The sequence below is a fragment of the Ailuropoda melanoleuca genome, chromosome 9, assembly GCF_002007445.2.
Source record: "Ailuropoda melanoleuca isolate Jingjing chromosome 9, ASM200744v2, whole genome shotgun sequence".
In the NCBI taxonomy this organism is placed as follows: domain Eukaryota; kingdom Metazoa; phylum Chordata; class Mammalia; order Carnivora; family Ursidae; genus Ailuropoda; species Ailuropoda melanoleuca.
The window spans coordinates 65,468,332-65,489,568 of NC_048226.1; the positions used below are offsets into that span (position 1 = coordinate 65,468,332).

General features: G+C 42.5%; 1 long non-coding RNA gene across 1 annotated transcript; it reads left to right on the forward strand.

Annotated features, from left to right (window-relative positions):
* The first annotated feature begins 140 nt into the window (after positions 1-140).
* Positions 141-20,458, forward strand: LOC109491319. The gene is made up of 3 exons (XR_002144662.2): positions 141-268; positions 7,213-7,270; positions 19,822-20,458. It is a non-coding gene; the product is annotated as an uncharacterized LOC109491319 (long non-coding RNA).
* Positions 20,459-21,237: the final 779 nt, after the last annotated feature.

Sequence of the window (21,237 nt, forward strand, 5' to 3'; positions counted from 1 at the left end):
CTGTTGGAGGGGGATGTGCTTTCCTTTCGTTGCTTCCGGTTGGTCTCAGCGTGCCCGCTGGGTCTCGTAGAACACGTCTAATTTCTCTCATACAAGACGACGTGACGACAGCCATCACGTCCATCCCCCCCCCCGCCCCCGTCATCTCATTTCTAAATTACCTCTTGTGACATTTGCCACGATGAAACTGCTGTGGGCCCCTCTGTTTTCTCTTTGAAAGCCTTTGCTGAGGGATTTGCCATGGTGTCTGAACTCCAGAGAATGAAAGGTGGGTACCATGGTGCCGGGCCACAAAGCGATTTGATAGGTGGTGGGCTGTTACTAGCGATTACAAAAATAATCACCAGTATTTTGTGAGCATCCTATGAACCAGGGACCTGACTACATGCTTTATATGCATCCTCTCAATAAATGAGGGAAGTGTTGTTGTCATCCCCACTTTCCAGATGAGGAAACTGTGGCTCCAGGCCCCCAAGGAATAGTCCTGAGATTACATAGTAAGGGAGAGAAGCGCAGTTCAAACCCAGGCCTAGCCGACTCATAACTCCTGCTTTATAGTCACAAGTGGCAAGTCCTCCCAGGCCTGCTCCCCTGCAGATTACTGCACTAGCCCTTACGAAGGCCAGCCTTGCATGTAAAATAGTCATTAGCAGAGCATTCTCTCTTCTACCTAGGAGCATAACCTAGATCCTCTAGCTGTCTCAGGCCAGTTTACAGGGCTGGACTTTCACTCAAGGTATAGGACCAGGAGTGAAGGCCGCAAGTCAGAACTTCATAATTGGAGTAAGATAGGAATGTGGTCAGAGCCTCCATAGTGGCAGTGAGGAGGCCCTAGAAACTTACTAGACCCTCCAGGGGAACAACCGGACAACCTGTCTCTTGTTCCTGGAGGGAGCTCTAGACCATGCTGTTACTAGCCAAGTGATAGAACCTTGAAATAGACCAGTGGTGAGACCATGACGGATAGGAAAGTGAACAAAAACCTTTTGAGGTTGTCCTTTCAGGCTCACAAGGAACAAGAAGGCCCTTGAACCCAGCTAACAGAGAGGTAAGTTCCAGGCCCCCTGGGAGCTCAACACCTCTTTACTCTTATTTGTCAATGTGTGGCTGTAGACTAACAGCCTGGCATCACTTGGAAGCTTGTTAAAAATGGAGAATTTCACACCCTGCCCCAGACCTACTAAATAAGAATTTGAATTTTAACAAGATCTCAGTTTATTTGTATCCACGTTAAAGTTGAAGTATAGGAGACCAGGGAAAAGATAACTTATTTTGATACAAGCAGACCTTGCTTTAAGCCAGCCCAATGCGAGTGACCGCTGACTTTCTCAAAGCCTCTACAGTTTTGCAAGGCTCTGTATGATCTAGCAAGTTCCCTGCTGCCACTGCCCAACTTACCCCTCTCACCTCATCTTCTTGTCTTTCCCACCCCTTTCCAACTATACTGGTCTCTTTGCTATTCTTCAGACACATTAGGTAAGCTCCTGCTTCAGGGCCTTTGCACTGGCTCCTCCTTCTGCCTTAAATACTCTTCCCCCAGTTGGGGTTGGTCATGTTGGCTGGCTCCCTACACACTTTGCTTATGTGTAACCTTTGCAGTGATCATCCTGTTTAAAATTATCCCATCCCATCCCATCCCTCTTACCCTGCACTACTCTTACATTATCCCTTAGCACTTACTGCCTTCCAACATACTATACCAATTATTGATTCTGTGTATTGTTTAACTCTCTCTCCTCCCCAGAATGTCAACTCCATGAGGGCAGGTATCTGTCTTTTATTCATATGGGCCAACAACAGTGTCTGATAGTCATGAAATCACTCATTAATTGTTGAGTGAAAGAACCAACCAAAGTAGAGTTTTTAAAAAATGGGTCTATAAATTTGTCTGAAATTCAGAATACCCCTGTTTCTCCCACAGAAGCAATTTTATAGGTGAAGGTTATATACACAGATCAACATATGAAAACTTATTAAACTCATAACTTAGACACAGAATTATCTTTTGATATGAGAACCAGTCAGGGACAGGTTGTAGGGGAAAATCTAGTGATAAATTTAAAAATTAAGTTAGAGGTTGGTGTGCCTTGCTGGCTCAGTTGGTAGAACATATGACTCTTGATCTCAGGGTCATGAGTTCAGGCCCCACATTGGGCTTGGGACCCACTTAAAATTAAAAATAAATAAATAAATAAATAAATAAATAAAGGCATTCCTCTTTATAAAAAATAAATTAGGGGAATTAATATTTGATTTCAAAGGGATTAATCCAAAGACTACCTTAAATTCTTGTTGAAGGCCCTTCATAACCGCATCTTTCCAAGGCCTTCCATGAACATTCCAGACCACAGGAAGTCATCCTGTCCTTGATCTCACAGAGAAGTTAACTGTAATATTTATCTGGCAATTAGACACGCGGTTTTGTGCCAGTCCTTATACAGAATTACCTCTTAAACTGGATAGCCACAGACTGGAATTGTCTGTAAATCTCAGAGAAAAACTTAAAAATCAGCTCAAGCAGTCACTGTCCCTCTGCAAACTGCAGAAATTGTTGGGCTGGCCCGCTTCTCAGAGCACTCACAGCTCTACCAACCTCTGTTGTCAAGAGCCTTAATCCAGCATCAGCAGCTGCGTCATTGACTGCTCACCCATGGTTAAACCACTGCAAGATTAATGTAGGCTGGGCCACTGCAAACGGTGTTTAGTATCCAATTTGCCTTGAGCCTGTTTCCATCATGTCAGAGAGATAAGCATCAGGTGAAGGGAAACAAATGTGAGACTAACATTTTATATAAAGATATTCCTCTGGTCCAGGTCACCCAGCCCATAGGGCTTCTATATTTAAGAGGCTGGTCCGTGCAGCTGAACTGAACTATTGGATTTTCTTCTCAGGTATTAATATTTAACTTTATATAAGACGATAGCTTGAGTTCCCAACTAGATATTAAACCATATGAGGGTAAAGACTGTGTCTCCTTTTTCCCCCAAAGCAGCTAGCATGGGCCTTGCATATACTAGTAATGTTACTGAAAGTTCACATTTATTTTGTACTTTATACAATGCCATGTTCTAATTTACTTAATCCCCACAGCCACCTCATGGGGCAGATGCAGTTGTTGCTTGCATCTTAGAGATGAAGTCATTGCTATACAAAAAGGTTCAGTACCTTGCCCAAGGTCACATGGCTAATTAATGGTTTTAGCCCAGGCAATCAGATTCCAGCACGCATGCTCTTAACCACTATTCCATGATATAAAATTATCATTTGAGAGATTGAAATATCAAACTCTTTCTAGTGGGTAAAAATACCTTTCAATGTTCAAAAATTATATGTGTGTATAAAATTACGTGTATACATGCATGTACATACACATTCTTACACATGCAACATGTCAGTTGGTCAGGAATCATTTTTCAGTAGGGTATGTACCTGATGTGGTGATACTCAACATAAGGGAGTTTTCATTTCACCAGTCCATGTTGGGAATAAAACATCTCCATTTGCACTGCATTTGTCATGAGCATTCTGTGAATATTATGAAAGAAATATGTTTACTATCATGAACTCAGAAATCTGGAGAATTTTGACCTTTTCCCAATAATGAGGGCCTTAAATCCATGATAATATAAGCATTTAATTGATTCTTTTGAATGTGGAGATATTTCATCATTTGCAAATTTTATTAAAAATTCATAAAAACATTTTTCAAAATATTAAAGTAACTAGTGTTCACTTTTGTCCTCTAAAAATTGTACTTTCTCCCTTCCTTTTAAGGTCTGTTTTCCTTGAATCATAGAAATTAACAAGCTGGGGAAAAGACATTTCAGTGATCCAACCTATTCCCCCACCAAGAGACTTAACATTCCCCACAGTTTCTCGGGTAGAACTTCAAGATCCCAGACTTGATATTTTTAGCCACAGGGCTTTGTCTCCCCAAGGAGATAGTATGAGGCTCTTAATTGGCAGGAAGTCTTGCTTACTGTATGGAATTTTGCCAACTAACCCTCCTAGGTTATGGAGGATCATGGAAAAGAAGGGGGTGACATAGGAATATTTTCAAAGCCAAGAGGGAGAGAAAAATCCTCCTATGGTAAATTTCAAAAACTATTTAAAGTTAATATCTTTAGACATTGCCTAGATTCTTTACAATTCCTCCCCAAAGAGCAAAATTTTATATTAGACCACCTAAGTCATTCAGTTCATATCATATAAGCAGCTGTAAAATATTTTTAAATTTTGACAGATGTATTCTTACTTCTTGGCATTTCCTTTTTACCCTACAACATTTTCACCATTAAAATTAGATCTTTAGGCTAAGGCTTTTATCCTAGAGAGGGAAAGGTACTGAAGAACCTAGCCAGAGCTGAATTCAGCAAGTCAAATTCTTCACTTTGAATTTCAAAATAGGCTCTTCAGAGGGGAAGATACAATGGTATTGAAAAAGAAAAAAAAAATTAGCTCTTCAAAGGCAAATCCTGGAGCACTAAGTGCATAGAGTTTATAACATAAAACATAAGGAGGAGGGGCGCCTGTGTGGCACAGTGGTTAAGCATCTGCCTTTGGCTCAGGGCGTGATCCCGGCGTTATGGGATCGAGCCCCACATCAGGCTCTTCAGCTATGAGCCTGCTTCTTCCTCTCCCACTCCCCCTGCTTGTGTTCCCTCTCTCTCTGGCTGTCTCTATCTCTGTCGAATAAATAAATAAAATCTTAAAAAAAAAAAACATAAGGAGGAAAAACATTTGATGATGTATAAACCATATCTTCACCACACAAAGAGGCAATAAGAACCTTTTCTGAGCTGGGTTTAAGGATCTTGGAAAACATTTAGGGAGTATGTAGCTGGTGCAGGATCTCTCGAGAAAAGGATTCTCACAGTTACCCTTCCAAGGAGCAAAACCCTTGGGGAGTTGGTAGAGACCATCCTCCTAGAAAAGATAGACATCTGAGAATAGGGAGGACTAGCTCCCAACTTGAAAACTAGAACCCAAACAAGAAATCCTCTGAGAGCTTCTTTCATCATAGGGCAGCCAAGAGAGTAGAAAAGTATGTACTGAGTGTTAACTTTAAAAATAAAACAGCCAGTTATTTTATAAGCAAAAAAGAAAAAATGGGTTTATTCAGGAATAGCAGAAAATTGTAATTCAGAACATGCAAGCTGTAGCAAAACTATAGGCAAGTTCAGAGAACAAAGGAGAGGAAGGCTCTTCCATATAGGAAAGAAGGAATTGGGAGGGGCTGTTACAAACAAAAGTCCATTGGAGTAAACTGAGAGTTCAAAGTATGGTGGGTTTTCACTGGCTGAGTTGTGACTCTCTCTCATTGGCTGGGCTGTTGCTGGGCAAGAAGAAAACCATCTTCTGCTGGGGTAATAAAGCCGCTAAAGTAGTATGGACTTACAAGGTGTGAGTCTTCCTGTTGTGTTTGCAATTGTCAACAAGTGGTAAGGCATAAGCGCTCGCCTTTTGGCCTCCTGACTTTATTTATAAAAGGTTTCTCTTTTTTTTTTTTTTTTATTTTATTTATGAGAGAGAGAGCATGAGCAGGGGGGAGGGGCAGAGGGAGAAGGAGAAGCAGGCTCCCCGCTGAACAGGGAGCCTCACGTTGAACTCGATCCCAGGACCCTGGGATCATCGCCTGAGCCAGAGGTAGACGCTTAACCAACTGAGCCACTCAGGTGCCCCACAAGGTTTCCTTTTATTTTCACAAGGTTAAGTGTTGCAAAGGCATTTCTGAAATGGCCTGTCCCACCCTCCAGCCACCCTACTCTCAATCTCTCACAGCCCCAGAGTAGAGTGTAAGTGCAACCACGCATTTCCCCATGTTAAGTCAAGAGAGGTGTGGAGATTGGTTAAGAGCATTTGGGGAATTTGAATGGACTTTGTGTTGTTGGCAAAGAAGGTGCAGAGTAAAGGACTTGATGACTAGAGACTATGAGGGGCAGGCTTCCTCGGGGGACACAATGGGAGTAGAGGCAGATTTCAAAGACCAGGCAGGTGCAGCTAAGCCTCAGCAGACACGGGCAAAGACGGAAGATGAGATTCACACCAGACTCTCCTCCATCAATGACAGGATGGAGAAGCTTTAGCCCTGGAGAGATGAGAAAAGAAACTGGGAACGTCCTACGTGATTAAGTATTTATCTAAAAGAAACTGGAATTTTTAATGTTAAGTTACCAAGTCATTTGAATTGCCATGTTCAAGTTATCTGAACTTTGTAAGTTGCTGCAACCATGAAAATTCATACTCACTGCAATAATATTAACTACCCCAGACCCAGGATCTAATGGGTTTAGTCACGCAACTCCAAAGCTGGAGAAACTTAAGAGACAGTGTTTTAAAACTCCTTAGAAAATAAGTGACATTGATAGTTTTAGAAAATAACAGAACGTATTAAAAGAAGGCCTCAAGACGAGGTTGTGATTATGAAAATTATGAAATCCATGAAACTCCAATCACCAAATGTGAGCCTTTTCACTACAATTTAGGGAGGGCCCCTAAAGCAAATCTAAGTGCTCTCCAAGAAAGTCTCTCGTTAATGGGTTATGTGCTGAATTTAGAACCGTGGGTGCACCCCTTTTATTGCAGTTATTACTTTTAATATGCGATTTAGTGATTTATCACACACTTGAATTTTTCCCTAGTTGGGCTACATATGCAAGCCTTTGTCTCCAACCAGAAAAGAAGCTTCATGAGTTGCAAACTCCAAACTTGCCTTATATACCTTGTATGTAAGCTGCACAGTGCCTTCTCCTTGAATTACTGCACGGTCATTCCTGTACCAAACCAAATTTCTAAACCAAAACAAGCTGTCCTCAGTCAACATCATCCCATGTTGCCCAGTGCAGAGAGCAGTAGGATGCAAGGCCTCTCTCTTTTTGTGCATTCAGGAATGTTTTATTCATATCATACTCATAATTTTTTAAATCTTCATTATCCCCTTTCCTATATATACACACAGACACACTCTTAACATCCTTACTCCTTCTTCTTTCCCAACAACACATTAATAGTACAGAAATGTTCTGGAAAAGGAAGTGAGGTTGGTAGATTTTCACTTGGGAGATAAACTGGGAGGAAAATATCCCAACAGGACTTGGATATGAATCTTGGTATATCCCAGAAAAAAGTTATTGACAAAGGGCAACATGAAAAACAGAAACTGGGCTTCCGTCCACTTCATATAATCTAAGATCCTGCATGGTTTACACTAGGTTCTGAGACTGAAGAAGGCCAGGATCTTCACAGAGGATGACCAGAGTCTGCGTGGAGGTAGGGTCCCTGGGATGGAGGTAGGGGAGAGAATCCTCTCATATCACCCAGCACACTTCAGACACCAGCCAAGTAACTATGGTAGTCGAGAAACCAATTAGAAGACCCCCCCCCATTTTATCAAACAAACCATAAATCGTCATAAAGCTAGGAATTTACCTCAAAGACCTGGGGAAAATGAACAAAGATAAAATTAAATTGAATTTTAAATTAATGGGCTAGCATTGTGTGGTTAAAATGTTCAATTATATGTTGCAATCAGCTAGTACCCATAAGCATGGGGTGTTATTGTTCCCTTTCCTTTTACCCAAGCTAATTTAACTGAAGATACTCCTTGCCTTCTGGAATGCTCAGTTTGGTTTTTCATTCTGTATTTGTGTAATATCTGATAGCAATAAGACATTTTCAAAAGCACCTAAGAATTAATAGTCAAGAAAAGGAACAAAGGAAAATTAAGGTCTAGGAAATTAAGGGAAAAAACCCCAAACAGAATGAAGTATCTGAATGTGTCCCTTTCCACTATGTCTCCTTTTCTTGCTGGAGGCTGGCCATGGATTCGATTCTGCCTTTAACCCACCAGTGCAAAGAGAGAAATCAGATGTGGTATAGCCTTTATAATGTTTGCAGTATTTAAACACACACACACACACACACACACCAGCAACAAAATGAAAAAACAGTTCTTGGAGAAAACACATTTATTCCCAATACTGAATCCAGAAAGGAATATCAGGAGTGAAAGCCCCAGGACCATGCTGATGCTGAATCCAGCACCATGGGCATGTCCTGTAGCACCAGCCACATAGACGGGCGAGCAGAACAGAGAGCCACTTGGTAAAAGCAGTTCTGTGGTGGTCCAGGTCCAAAGCGATAGTGGCTTCGTCCAAGGATATAGAGTTTGTGGAATTTCGAGGAGAACCTGGACATGTATCCTGAAGTCAGCCTCTGCACATGGGGCCCTCTCCAGCTGACATTGTGCCTGGGGCCTGGGCATTGTCTGTGGGGGGCGACATCACGTGAGGAATGGACTGGTGAATTCTGGCGCAAAGCCTTCCTGAGAGCCATGTCCTCCCCTTCCATTTTGTCATTGATTTCTCTGTCTCCCTCATTTTCTTTCTTTGCTCCCCCAACACATTGATGTGTGTAAAGAAACCATTCCAGTTGCTTTTAAAAACTTTTCCCCACTTCAAGTCCGCTCCCATTCACACACAAAGTTGAGTCCTTGGGGACTTAACCTGCATTTGTCTCTCAGAGTGACTCTGTACCTCAGTTTCCCCGGAGTGTGAGAGGTGGTTATTCAGGTCAGGGTTCAGGTATAGGACCAGGCAGGTGGTATAAGAGAATGAAGCAGGCCCAGTGCACATCAATAGGGAACTAAAGAGTGGGTTATGCCCTTTCTCAGGCTGACAGTTGCCACTTAACTCTGGCTGATTGTAGCCATGGAGAAATTTCCATTTTTGTGTGAAATTTCTTAAAGATCCTTTGAGAATCAAACAAAATAATTCTGCTGGTAGACTCCACTTTTTAACACCTACTCTACACCCTTATTTTTTTTAACTAATTTTTTAAATGAAATCACGAATGAATATCTGGAAATTACTTGAATTCCTCCAAAGAAGAGAGATTTTTTGTGGCTGCCACCCAAGAGAAACCTTTGAAAATAAAGAGCGCTCAGATGATCCCAGGTCGGACTGTCCCCTGCGTGATTGAGGCAAGCCAGGAGGTGATGGCAACTAGGGGACAGCTGCTACTCCAGATGGGCACACGTGAGAGGTTAGAGTCTTGTCAAGCAAGATTTTTTTTTTTTCATTTTGAACTTCCACGAGGATGATCGTTATTTTTAATTGGCTTTATTTTTTCATGCATAGAACCCCATGCTCCCTTAGATTTCTTAACGCACGAAATGTAGACTCCCAAAATATTTTCGTCTTCCTACACCATGAAGGCTTTGCAAGACCGGCTCAGAGACACATCCATGCTGCTCACATCCCCCGGCAGCTGCATCTACAAATCTTCACTGGGCAACGAACACACTTGTGACATAAATGGTAGACTTGAGTGACTAACTATGCCCCTCTGGATCCTTTTTTTCCTCCCCTTCTTAATACCCACACAATCGATCAGGTGGGCCATATGGCCTCTTTGATTCACACATGAAGACAATTAGGACACCAGGCAGTTAATTGCTCAAGCTGGCATTTTCATAACTAAAACAAGAAAACCTAACGCTTTGTCTTCCTCAGGAAAAGCCAACTCCATCTGGTCTTGGGTATGATTCAGATACTAATTCATATAATATCTAGCTAAAAATGGATATAACCCTATTTGGACAAAAATAGTGAATGAAAGTCAATTATGTGGCAGTAAGTTTTCCACTGCAGAATCCAGGCTGAAATGTAATAGTAAAAATCTAACATGAGGATAGCGAGTATACTGTATTTACTAAGATTTTACACACACTCCAAGAGGGAGATGCTGGTCACTGAAGAGCAACCAGACCACCCTTCTCTGGGACCAGATATCAGAGAGAACGGCAGTTTGGAGATGGAGGGGCGGGGTGGTTCATAGCTATGACCTCTAAAGTGATGGGAGGACACTTAGAAGTACAAGGCCAGGTATCAAGAAAGCTCAAAGGCTTATTTTCTGGCACCAGGACTTATAAAGTGTACCTCTCCCACTGCAACCCTATTATTAAAATAAAGCTAATCAGCATGTTGTGGTTGAGGAGATTTCTGGAAAGTTGTCTACTCCTAGCCTGGACTCTGTGAGTTGGGAGCCAATGAGAGGGGGGAAAAATAGCAACAGTCTGAGCACAGAATTATTGTTTTATTTAGAACAGAAAGAGAATATTTACCATGGTATGGCTAGACCTATGAACTGTAGTTGGAGGGGTCAGGAAATTTATACTTCCCGCGTGACTCATTCTCCCACCACAGGCAGGAGCAGTGAAGGAACCAAGAACCCCTGAAGCAGAGACAGCCCAGGAAGTGCGAGTACACTGAGCACACTTCTTGTGAAAGGTCTGCAAGCGTAAGGGAGACCCCTGAAGCACTTGCACGGCCTACCCACTCTGGAGGGGTGAGTGGAAATTTTTGGAAAGTGCCTGTGCGAAAGAGATGACAAATATTCCTCTTGTCTCTTGCCTGCCATCACTAAAACCAATAAAAAGGAAAACAGAATGGAGGTTCCTAAAAAAATTAAAAATAGCGCTACCCCACAATCCAGTGATTCCACTACTGGGTATTTACCCAAAGAATACAAAAACACTAATTCAAAAGGATATGCACCCCCATGTTTATTGCAGTATTAATTACTATAGCCAAGATATGGAAGCAGCCCAAGTGCCCATTGATGGATGAAGGGATGAAGATGTGGTACATAGATGCAATGGAGTATTAGTCAGCCATAAAAAGAATGGATTCTTGCCATTTGCAACAACATGGATAGAGCTAGAGAGTATTAGGCTAAGCAAAATAAGTCAGAGAAAGACAAATGCCATATGATTTCACTTATATGTGGAATTTAAGAAATAATTGAACAAAGGACAAAAGAGAGAGACAAACCAAGAAACAGACTCTTAACTATAGAGAACAAGCAGATGGTTCCCAGAGGGGAGGTGTTTGGGGGATGGGTGACATAGGTGATGGGGATTAAGGGGTAGACTTACCATGATGAGTGCTGAGTAATGTAGAGAATTGTTGAATCACTACATTGTACACCTGAAACTCATCTAACACTGTATGTTATCTATACTTGAATTTAAAAAAAAGAAAAAAATTAGGAAGTAAACAAAAGTATCTAAAAGAAGCAAACAACAATTCTCCATTTACAAACAAGATTTCAGCAACCAGTGATGTTTAAAAAAAATTACTACCATATGCCTCATGTATTACTCTAGTAAATGAATTTTTTCATCATCAGGAGAGTTTATAAGACATTCTCTTGATGATGAAAGAATTCATTTGCTAGAAGAGAATTCTGGAAAAAGTCATGTTAAGAATCATGCTGGCATAATTCAGGTTTATCTAAGGATCTGGCCTTCTGGCCTTAATTTTATCATTTAGTAGTGACTAGAAAATACTACAAACCACCCCCCAAAACTACACAGAGTGAACAACGTATAACATGTCATTTTAAAATTATAATAGAATATTCCTTTTATGATTTGAAATTATGTATGTGGGATTCATAGGGTGGGATCATGTGAGATGGGGGAGGCAAGAAAGGATGGCCACAGGCAGGGGCCTAATTTATGAGTCAGCATGCATTGGGATCTAAAGAAATCCCACCCAAACCTTTACAATTTTGCACTCAGGAAAATGAGACTACCTGTTGACAAGAAGCAGCAATGCTGAAACAACAGAAAAAGGAATTGGGCCTGAATCAGTTTCCTATTGATGCTGTAACAAATTACCACACATTTAGTGGCCTAACAAAACATAAATTTATTGTTTTACAGTTCTGTAGGTCAAAAGTCCAAATGGTCACAGTGGACTAAAATCCAGGTGGTGGGAGGTGTGTGTTCCTAATGGAAGCCATAGAGAAGACTCCATCCTAATGGCTTCTCCATCTTCTGGAGGCTATCTGCATTCCTTGACTCTTCCAGCCAGCAAGTGGATCGCTCCTAACTCTGCTTCCATCCTCACATTTCCTTCTCTCACTGACTCTTCAGCCTCCCTCTTTTACTTATAAAGCCCCTTGTGATTGCATCAGTCCTACCTGGATTATTTGGGATAAATTCCCATCTCTCAAATCCTTCACTTAATCATGTTTGCAAAGTCCTTTTTGCTACAAAGGGTAACATCTTGAAAGGTTCTGGGGATTGATATTTGGACATCTTTGGGGGCCATTACTCTTTCTACATATAAAGCCATAAATACTGAGTATTAATTTTAAAAATTAAGTGTTAAAAGAAGATTTATGACCAGTTATCCTGCTTTATCATTGTTCTTCTCTTTGATATACACCCATACTTTTTTTTCCTATGCCCTAAATATGTTTTATAATAATAATAGGTAACATGTATCAAGTGTTTTCTAATACTGGGTACTGTGCTAAGCAATTTACTTGCATTTTTGTATTTAATCCTTTCAACAACCCAGTGAGATAAGTGCCATTATCGTTCCCATTTCATGGATGAGCAAATGGAGGCTTTGAGAGATTTGTCTGATATTATACAGCTGAAATTCTGAGCTAGGTCTCTCTGGCCCCTAACCCATGAGAAACAATTCAGCTAGAATGAGGCTTACAAGAGCAAAGGTGTATTTCTTGTTCATATTCTCTATCTACCACATGTCTGTCTTGGGTCTGCTGCTTCTTCACATCCTTGTCATTCTGAGACTCAGGTTGAAGAAGCAGCCCCTATTTGGGCTTCTGCCCTTTTCAGATATTGCCCTTTGTTAGAAGAGAGAAAAGTGAGATGATAGAACTTCACATGGACTTTGAGTGTTATCTTGGAGGTGACATGCATCACTTCTCACATTACGTTGGTCAAAGTAAATCAGTGACTAAGCTCAGCATCCATGTAGCTGGAAGGTCTTACTCTATCACTAAGTAGGGCAGCAAATATTTGGAAAGAATAATACAACATATAACCGCTTCACATATGGTGCTGTACCATTCACTGAGGAGGAGAAGAAAAGTAACCATTTGTCTACAAAGCCAAGATGACTTGGGACCTCCCTTAGTGGCCTAGCTCTCATCTCTAGGCCACTGGACTCTTGGGTTTATGTATAAGAGGTCACCTGTATGGAAGGATGTTCTCTGATACTGAAATGTTCCTTCATCTGTGCGCTTAGAGTATCTCACACTGCATTGTTGGAGAGAAAATTGTGTCACCTGGGGGAAGCTATATGGTGCTAGGAGCTATGAATCGTTCCTCAGGGAGAATTTCTCCCAACTAGTAAGATGATAGATGGATGTAGATCTCCCTCAAAGCAGCAGATGAGAAAGCGTGGGGGAATCTCCAGAAGTCCTCTCTAGTACCCAAAAACTTCCTAGGATTCTAATCAAGATGAAGAATGCTCTTCTCTGAGTTTTTAGGACCCAAGGGTTGGGAGTGATCATTACATTTTGTGCAGTGGTCCTCAAACTGTGCTTTAAGGAGCCCTCAAGTTTCAATAAAGTTGTCTCGGAAATGGCTAGACAGAGGACCACACACCACATTCCCCCTCACCTTCATTCCTGGGCCTTGCCACACAGGCTAGAGCACAAATGGGGCTTTCAGTAATGAGACTCAAAGTGGAAGAAGAGGGAGAAGAGCTCCTTTTAGTACAATACACAGAAAATCTGCTAAGAGAGGCTCCATTTAGTAGTCTGGAAGATTCCTTTGCCAAGGGTTTGTTTCCCCTGCGGTTATAAATGGTTCTGCCCCATGCCTACTCTACCCAGCACCTTCAGAGAGGGTGGAGCTGAATGACTGGCCATCCTAGTGGGAAGCTAAGGAGAAGAGGGTAATAGAAGGGAGGAGGGGGTGGAGGAAGTTAGGCTGGGCCAGGGAACGAACAAGGAAGAGAGAGTGTCAGTGCAGGGGCTTGTTCTCTGTGCCACTGAGAAGGGAAGCCATGAGGCTAAGCCACATGTCTGTCAAGGTGAGGGTGCTTGAGTGGTGGAGAGACACACTTCTGACGCCTCCCTCCCCCACCTCTGAGCTCTGTGGGACCCAGTGTACCCTGGAAAAGCTGCCAGTTAGCTGTTTGCCAGAACGCTGTTATTACCACTTCCTTGCACCATAATATTGAGCATTGAGCACACATACATAAAAGACTTCCACTTAAGATTTAGTTTGAATGAAAAGAAAAAAAAACCCACTTGAAACCTCACAATTTAACCCAATCTTTTAACGTCATGGAAGAGGGAATAGGATCCCAGATGAAAAGGCTTGCCTAGGGTCATGAAAGGAAGCAGGAGAAAGTTGGAACCAGAACCAGGACTCTGGCTCCCAGTCCAGCGTCCCTCCCCGACAGCCCCATAATCCCCAGTTCTGGGCTGTCATCGTTGGGGCTCACAGCCCCATCACTTAGGGGTGACAGCCATTTGCTTTCACCGGGTAACCTCGTTTCCAGTTCCCTTCCAGAGGAGAATGACTTACTTGGATTTTGCGGCAGCACCATCGTGCTCGGAAATGAATCAGACCCTCATCTTCCAGTGGTATTAGACTCATCTAAAAGCCACAGCATGGGAGCGTGTGGGCTGCTCGCTTCACCTGGGTTGCCGTCCCCACTCACGCCCCTTGCCTTGGCCTCACCTCCTTTGCAATGCCTCCCTGGTTTGTCAGGGTGGTGCAGTCTGCCAGATAGCTGCCAGTCGATTTTTTTTTTTTTGCAAGTTTGCCACGTTGCAGTGACAGGACTGTGTCGAGGCCCAGATGCTTCAGCATAAATAAATAGCACATCTGGAACCTGGAAGTCCAGCTGCACGTTATAGAAAAATTTGGGTGGAAACAGAGCCAAGTGATACACAGCTGGAAACTGTTGAGTTCAGAGCGAGGTGGGGAAGCAGTTGAAGCAGGGAGAAAGAAGAAATGGAAAGGAAGAAAAAAAAGATTAAACCAGGGATTTCTGTTGTCCGGGAGGCTCTGAATTATCATTGCTGTGAAACAGAGCCATGGATTATGCAACCGTTGAACTAAGAGCATCCTTATAAAAATGATAGCTTATAATAATTGACCTCAAAGCAGAGAGGCTGAGCAAGGCTGGGAAGCTTGACTGCTGGATGTCTGGCTGCCTCAGATGTGTTAGTTCGGTCACTTCCTAGCTGTATGAGTCTATAAATGGCCTCGTGGTGAGCAGGGTGAAGGAGTTCAGCCATGCCCTGGTGAGAACCCCAGGGCTCCCTGCCCAGGATCATCCGGCATTTGGGAAGCTTAGTGAGTTCCCAGGCTCCTGGGCAGCCTCAGCTGAACATGCCTGTTTGAAACATGCAGCGTATTAAAGGGGAGGCCAGGGAGGAGGAGGACGAACAGTGACATCACTCTCTCCCAGCCCAGATGCCCAGGCAGATGATTCACCAAGATGAATCAGCAGCGGCTGCCGAGAGAGCCGCTAACACCCACACCCCCGGCCAGAGACTAGAAGCTACAATGACATCACTGAGCAGAGGAGAGGAAGTTTAAGTAAAGGGGAAAATAGGACAAAAGGAAGAGAGAGAAAAAATCTGTTCTTCTCCCTCTTAATGGAAATCAAATGCATGGATTAACTTCTTAATGGATGGCTTGGTTTAATCTCCTGGATTAAATATACCCCAAATTAAGCCATCATTAAGAGATACCAGAATGCAGGCTTTCTAAGCAAAGAACAGTATCACAGGGCAAAGCCTTTCCCAATCCTTCTAGCCCCTCCCACCTCATCCTTGTCTCCTGGCAGGTGATAGAAGGTAAATCCTGCTGCCTTAGAGAGAATCAAAGACTCCTTCCAACCACTCAGGGCTGAACCTTGATAACTGTAAGGTGCAGCCTTGTCATTTTTAAAGTAAAGCAGATGACTAAACAAAACGGGCCCCATGGCAACTCTTACACCTGGTTTGGTCTAGATACCAAGTGTTCTGCATTCACAGGGATCTGAAAGGATAAATGACTTTCTTTGGGTATTAGGGAAACTTTTTAATTGGCAATAATTGCACTTTGAAGAGCTCTTAAAATGACTGAATCATAAACAAGGACTAATCTTGGATACTAACTCTTAGTTTGTGTGTTCCCAGCCCTCCAGTGGAGGTGGGAGCCATTCAACCCTCACAGTATCATTTACAGTGATTCTGAAATCTTTTTAATAATACAGACTTAAGGAATATGGTTAGAAATAGGTATGATTTGGCTATGTATCTATGCATAATTTTAAAAGCTTTGTTTACTTATTCAAGAAATATTTATTGAGTACTTTCTAAGAACCACACATTATGCCGGAAGCTGGGGGTAAGTTGTTGAATGAGACACAACCCCTGCCCTCAAGGAGCTTATAGTCTAGAAGCCAGAATTTCTGTATCCACTGTGCAAGGGAAACACAGCTGCTAATTCTGTTCAAAATTAATTTCTTGGAGTACCGATCAATTCTAGGGTAAGGGGAAAAAAAGGCTGCACAGCACCAAAAATGTCCCATGCCTCCAAATAAAAAGAGAATTGTATTTAGAAAAATCTTAATTTTGTGGCATTTCAAGAACACAGAAGCAGCATAAAGAGAGGTGACCAGACTCTTTCTTGCAGCTTAAAATCTCTTATAGGAAGAATCCAAACCAACATGGTATTTTGGAGAAGGTGCACTGGGGAGGTTGAATTCCATGGAAGCCATGTTTCCTCAAAGCATCTCATAATTCAAAATGGATACAGTTCCATCCTGACCGTGGATAGAGAGTTAGGGGGAGGAGGGGTGTGAGTGCTGTTTACCAGCTGGAGTGCCACAGGCGATAGCAGAAACCCCATTTACAATGTGCCCTACCGTTGGTTTGAAATGAAACTACTCTTGGCTCAGTTTTTGGTTTAGTGTGGGGGTCCTCCAGGTCCTTCACCCTGCTCCCCTCAGGGAGTCCATCTATATATACAATATCAACAAGTCTCCTTGCTTTCTGGCTTCCAGCCAGGTTCTCCCAGTGGGCAGCACCTGCAAGAAATCAGGGAGATAGAGGAGAGACGTTAAGGTATCAATTCCTAGGGATCCCACTCTGCTGGGCCACCACTGGTCAGCTGTGTCCCTCTCCCAAAGGCCCAAGTTCCCATCCAGTGGCCTCCCCATATAGCTGTCCTCCTGAGGGTTCAGGAACCGCTCACTCCCCTTGTCCCTATCGGTCTGGAGCACGGATTGTACTACTCCTGGGAGTTCCCCTACACCCTGCCCACACCTCTGTAAACAGTCCTTTCATCTAATTTAAGTGTGCCATCTATTTCCTGCTGGGAACGCGACAATTTATATTATTTATATTATCCCAAATGTTGAACCTAAAGGGAAGCTTTATTATCATTATTATTATTATTACACGATTTCGAATTTGCTTGGCTCAAATTTGCATGAAAAAGTAATAAATTTCAAAAGATCCACAGGCCCGTCTGCATCAGCAACAGGGTTGAAAATCAAGGTTTACAGCAACCTGCCTTAGATTTCCCTCCCTAGCTTAAACTATTATCCTTGATGACTTTGGGGACCTTCCTTTTCTGCTTTACTTTTAGCTTAAATAGTAGATGTTGGGTTGTTCAATAACAATTCCTTCTGCCTTAGCTTCATTAACTCCTTGGCAAAAGGATGAACAGGATTAACGGGCAATGCATTAAGGCAATCATCCCTCTGCCTTTCCAGTCATTGGAATTCCATTCCCAGGCAACGATAATCTCTGAAATATTCAGAAGCAGGCATGTGACATCTCTTCTTCTTCCACTGCAGCAATGCCCAGGATTTGATTTTTATTTGGCTTGATTCAATCATTTCAGCCCCTCTTGTTGGGTAGATAGTTTGGCCTCCACTGCAGCTCAGCAAAGCCAAAGCAGACAGTTTGGCTATGGGACAAATGGGTGTCTGTCACCAAGAGCCGTGCGCATGTGCTGATTTACGGATACAACCCATCATTTCAGCATTTCTCACCTGCATCTGGAACTCCCTATTCATCCATTCACTCTTACCCATTGCCACTTCATCATTCGCAAGGAAATGCATTCTGGAAGCATCACGGGAAAGGGAAGCCAACAATTTCCTGAGATTCATGTCCAAGCAATATGTATTTAAATGAGAAGGCAGGGATGGACAGTGGACCCACCTTTTAACGGGCAAATGATGAGAGCACTGCCTTTAGAATCAGATCTGGATTTTAATCCTAGTTCCACCTCCTACTACTTGTATAACATGGATTAGTTGCTTAACCTCTCTAATTCCTACTATGCTTCTCTGTAAACTGGATATTATTAATACCTACCTCGGTGGCTATAGTGGAAATTAAATGAAATAATGGTAGTAGAGCTCTTAGCCTCCAGTTTATCCTGAGTTTGTTAATTACATAAATTCTGGCCCTCTCTTTACATTTCAAGGTTGCTAACATTGGTGACCCTCCCAAAGGGTGGTAGATTTCAGTAATGAATAATCAAGAGGAATAGAAGCCATAGTTTCAAAAGAATATTCCATCTTCCTGGGTTTAGATAAAACAAATAAAACAATCCCCCCTACCACCAAAATACTCAGTGAAATTATTATCAACACATAAGTTAAGATAATTTAAGAAGCCTAATCTTGAAACAGTATATCTGGAAGCCGGTTTGCTTAGAAACTCAAGGAGGAACTGGATTGGTTGTCAAAATCATGATTCTGTCCTATTATCTAAATAGGAGTGGAGAGAGAATGAAAGACAAATGAAAGCAGATGGGCTGCTTAAGCAGGAAGAAAAGAAATCTTTCCTTGGGAAAACAATTGGGGTTTTAGAGACGAGGTAGATGGATATAAAGGGAATAGAAAGACACACCCAGATCTAGCTGCTCCCAAAGAAAAGATTAGGAAGAAGACCCAGCTGGAAAGACCCCTCCCCTCCCCACACCTGGTAAGGGATCTCAAGTTTAGGAAAGCACTGAAAGCCATCCTCTTCCAGCTCTAGGAAGAGAGTCCCTAATAAGAGCAACTGTAGAAACCACAGGCCGGAGACTGTGGCCGATCTGCCAGGTAGTTACAGAACTTTTGGACAGATTCGAGGGGGGGAGATCCATCCCAAATACTTAAGTGTAATTCTTAAAAGAATTACTGGGTGGGTTTCTAGGTGGAGGAACCATTATTGTAAGTGAGGATGTAGACAATACCTGTGATGGGAAAGAACATGCCCAAGAAATCCATGGAAAGACCCAATGAAGAGGAGACCTTTTAAAAGGAAGCAAAGCAGGACAAGAAATAGATGAGGGGCAGCCTTGGGTTGTTGGTCTAACGGAACTACATCTCCTAGGTTGGATTATTCCACTCATGGGAGTGAAGGTGGAAAACTTCTTTTTGAACAGCATGTTCTGGAAAGATCCAGAAATCTTTGACTTCTCAGCTCCCAGCATGAGGAACTCCCAAGACCAAATCTAAATGGGGTATAGTAGAAAAAACAATCCTAAAATTTTTAAGTTTTAATTGATTTCCTGGGAGAGAAATACACCTTGAATTAGGTGTGGTGCCTGGGGCTGCCACAGCTGTAAATTTATAAGTTTGACAAGAAAGAGGACTGTTTCAATATCCAGTCTCTAATGAAGCAAATGGCATTTCTGTGTGGATTTCCCTCCCACCCAGCCATCCCAAGTATGGTGAACTAGTGCCATGCATAACCGCTTTATGGAAGATGCCTCCTAACCGAGTTTCAGTTCATGGGTTGTGGAGCACGGAGAAGTGCCCTGGATGGACTGGATGGCATGCTGGTAAAAGTGACTGAAAGCTTCTCGCCCTGTTTCTCACAGTCTCTTCTATGATCTCCATGACATCAAATATAGAGTTGTGGAGGTATCATGTAGCCAGGGATACCTGTACTGGAAGACAGTAGTTTGACTATGTTCCTCTAGAAGATGGCCATTTCTGTAGAAGACTGTAAGTGATAATTGTGGTGTTCTAAAAACTCCTTAGATTTGTTAAACAAAGAGACTTCGGGATGGATGAATTCACTTCAGAGACACCAAAGGAACAGCACTTGAAGGAAACATACCTCCACGCAGCCCTGAAAATCCTTCCAACGCCGCCTGAGCCAAGGGTACCTGAGCAGCACAGCTCCAGCCATCATACTGAAAAGGCCCCAGCCAACTTACAAAGCACATTTGTCTCAGTGCCTTCCTGCTTTTCAGCTCTCCTCCCCAGTCCCTGGTCCCAGCCACTTTCTTCTGGCCCCTGGCTCCCTGTGGCTCCCCCACTGCAGGGCCTCTCCCTTGTCCCTTCCCTCTCTCTTTCCCTCCCTCTATGCCAACTAGCCTTCTAGATCTGTGCTGTCCAATATGGTAGCCACATGTGGCTATTGGACTCTTGAAATGTAGCTCCTCTGAATGGAGATTTGCCATCAGATTAAAATACACACTGGATTTTGAAGACTTAGCATTAAAAAAAAATGTAAAATATCTCACTAACAATTCTTATTTTGACTACTTGTTTAAATGTACTTTTTAATATATTGGGTTAAATATATTAAAATTAGGGGTGCCTGGGTGGCACAGTTGTTAAGCGTCTGCCTTCAGCTCAGGGCGTGATCCCAGCGTTATGGGATCGAGCCCCACATCAGGCTCCTCCGCTATGAGCCTGCTTCTTCCTCTCCCACTCCCCCTGCTTGTGTTCCCTCTCTCGCTGGCTGTCTCTGTCTCTGTTAAATAAATAAATAAAATCTTTAAAAAATAAAAAAATAAATATATTAAAATTAATTTTACCTGTTTCTTTTACCTTTTTCAATGCGGCTACTAGAAATTTTTTAATTACATATGTGGTTGACATTATGTTTCTAACACAAATCCAGTGCCCTGGGTCCCAAGCATATCTTACTGCACCCTCTCCTGCTCCAGGTCCACTAAAGCACCCAAACCAACCTAACTTTCCTTCTTCTGAATAAGCATAGATTTTAGTGTTCCTAGTTGGAGAATGATTTTATAAGTGAACCATTCCATTATGGTGCTAATGGTTGACAGTGCTTAGTTTGGCTCTCCACATGTACTTATTAAACACCTACCATGTGCATAGATTGTACTTAACCCAAGTGGGCATACTTGGAAGCATAAGAGAGCTCTGCCATCCAGCAGCTAACAACCGAGTTAGGTATCACCATTCGATCAGAATAATCTAAAATGTTGACATTTCTTTCCCTAAAGAAATGAATCACGCAGGAATTCTAGGCACAATGGCAGAATAATGGAAACTATTCGTATAATAGAGGAAGTTTTATGGAGCCTTTCAATTCCTATCACATATGTCCATGTACTTACAGCCCACCACACTGTCAAGCATTCGAAGATTTCTTTCCCTCTCTGACAAGAAATACAGCATATACGTTTCTCTGGTGTAGGC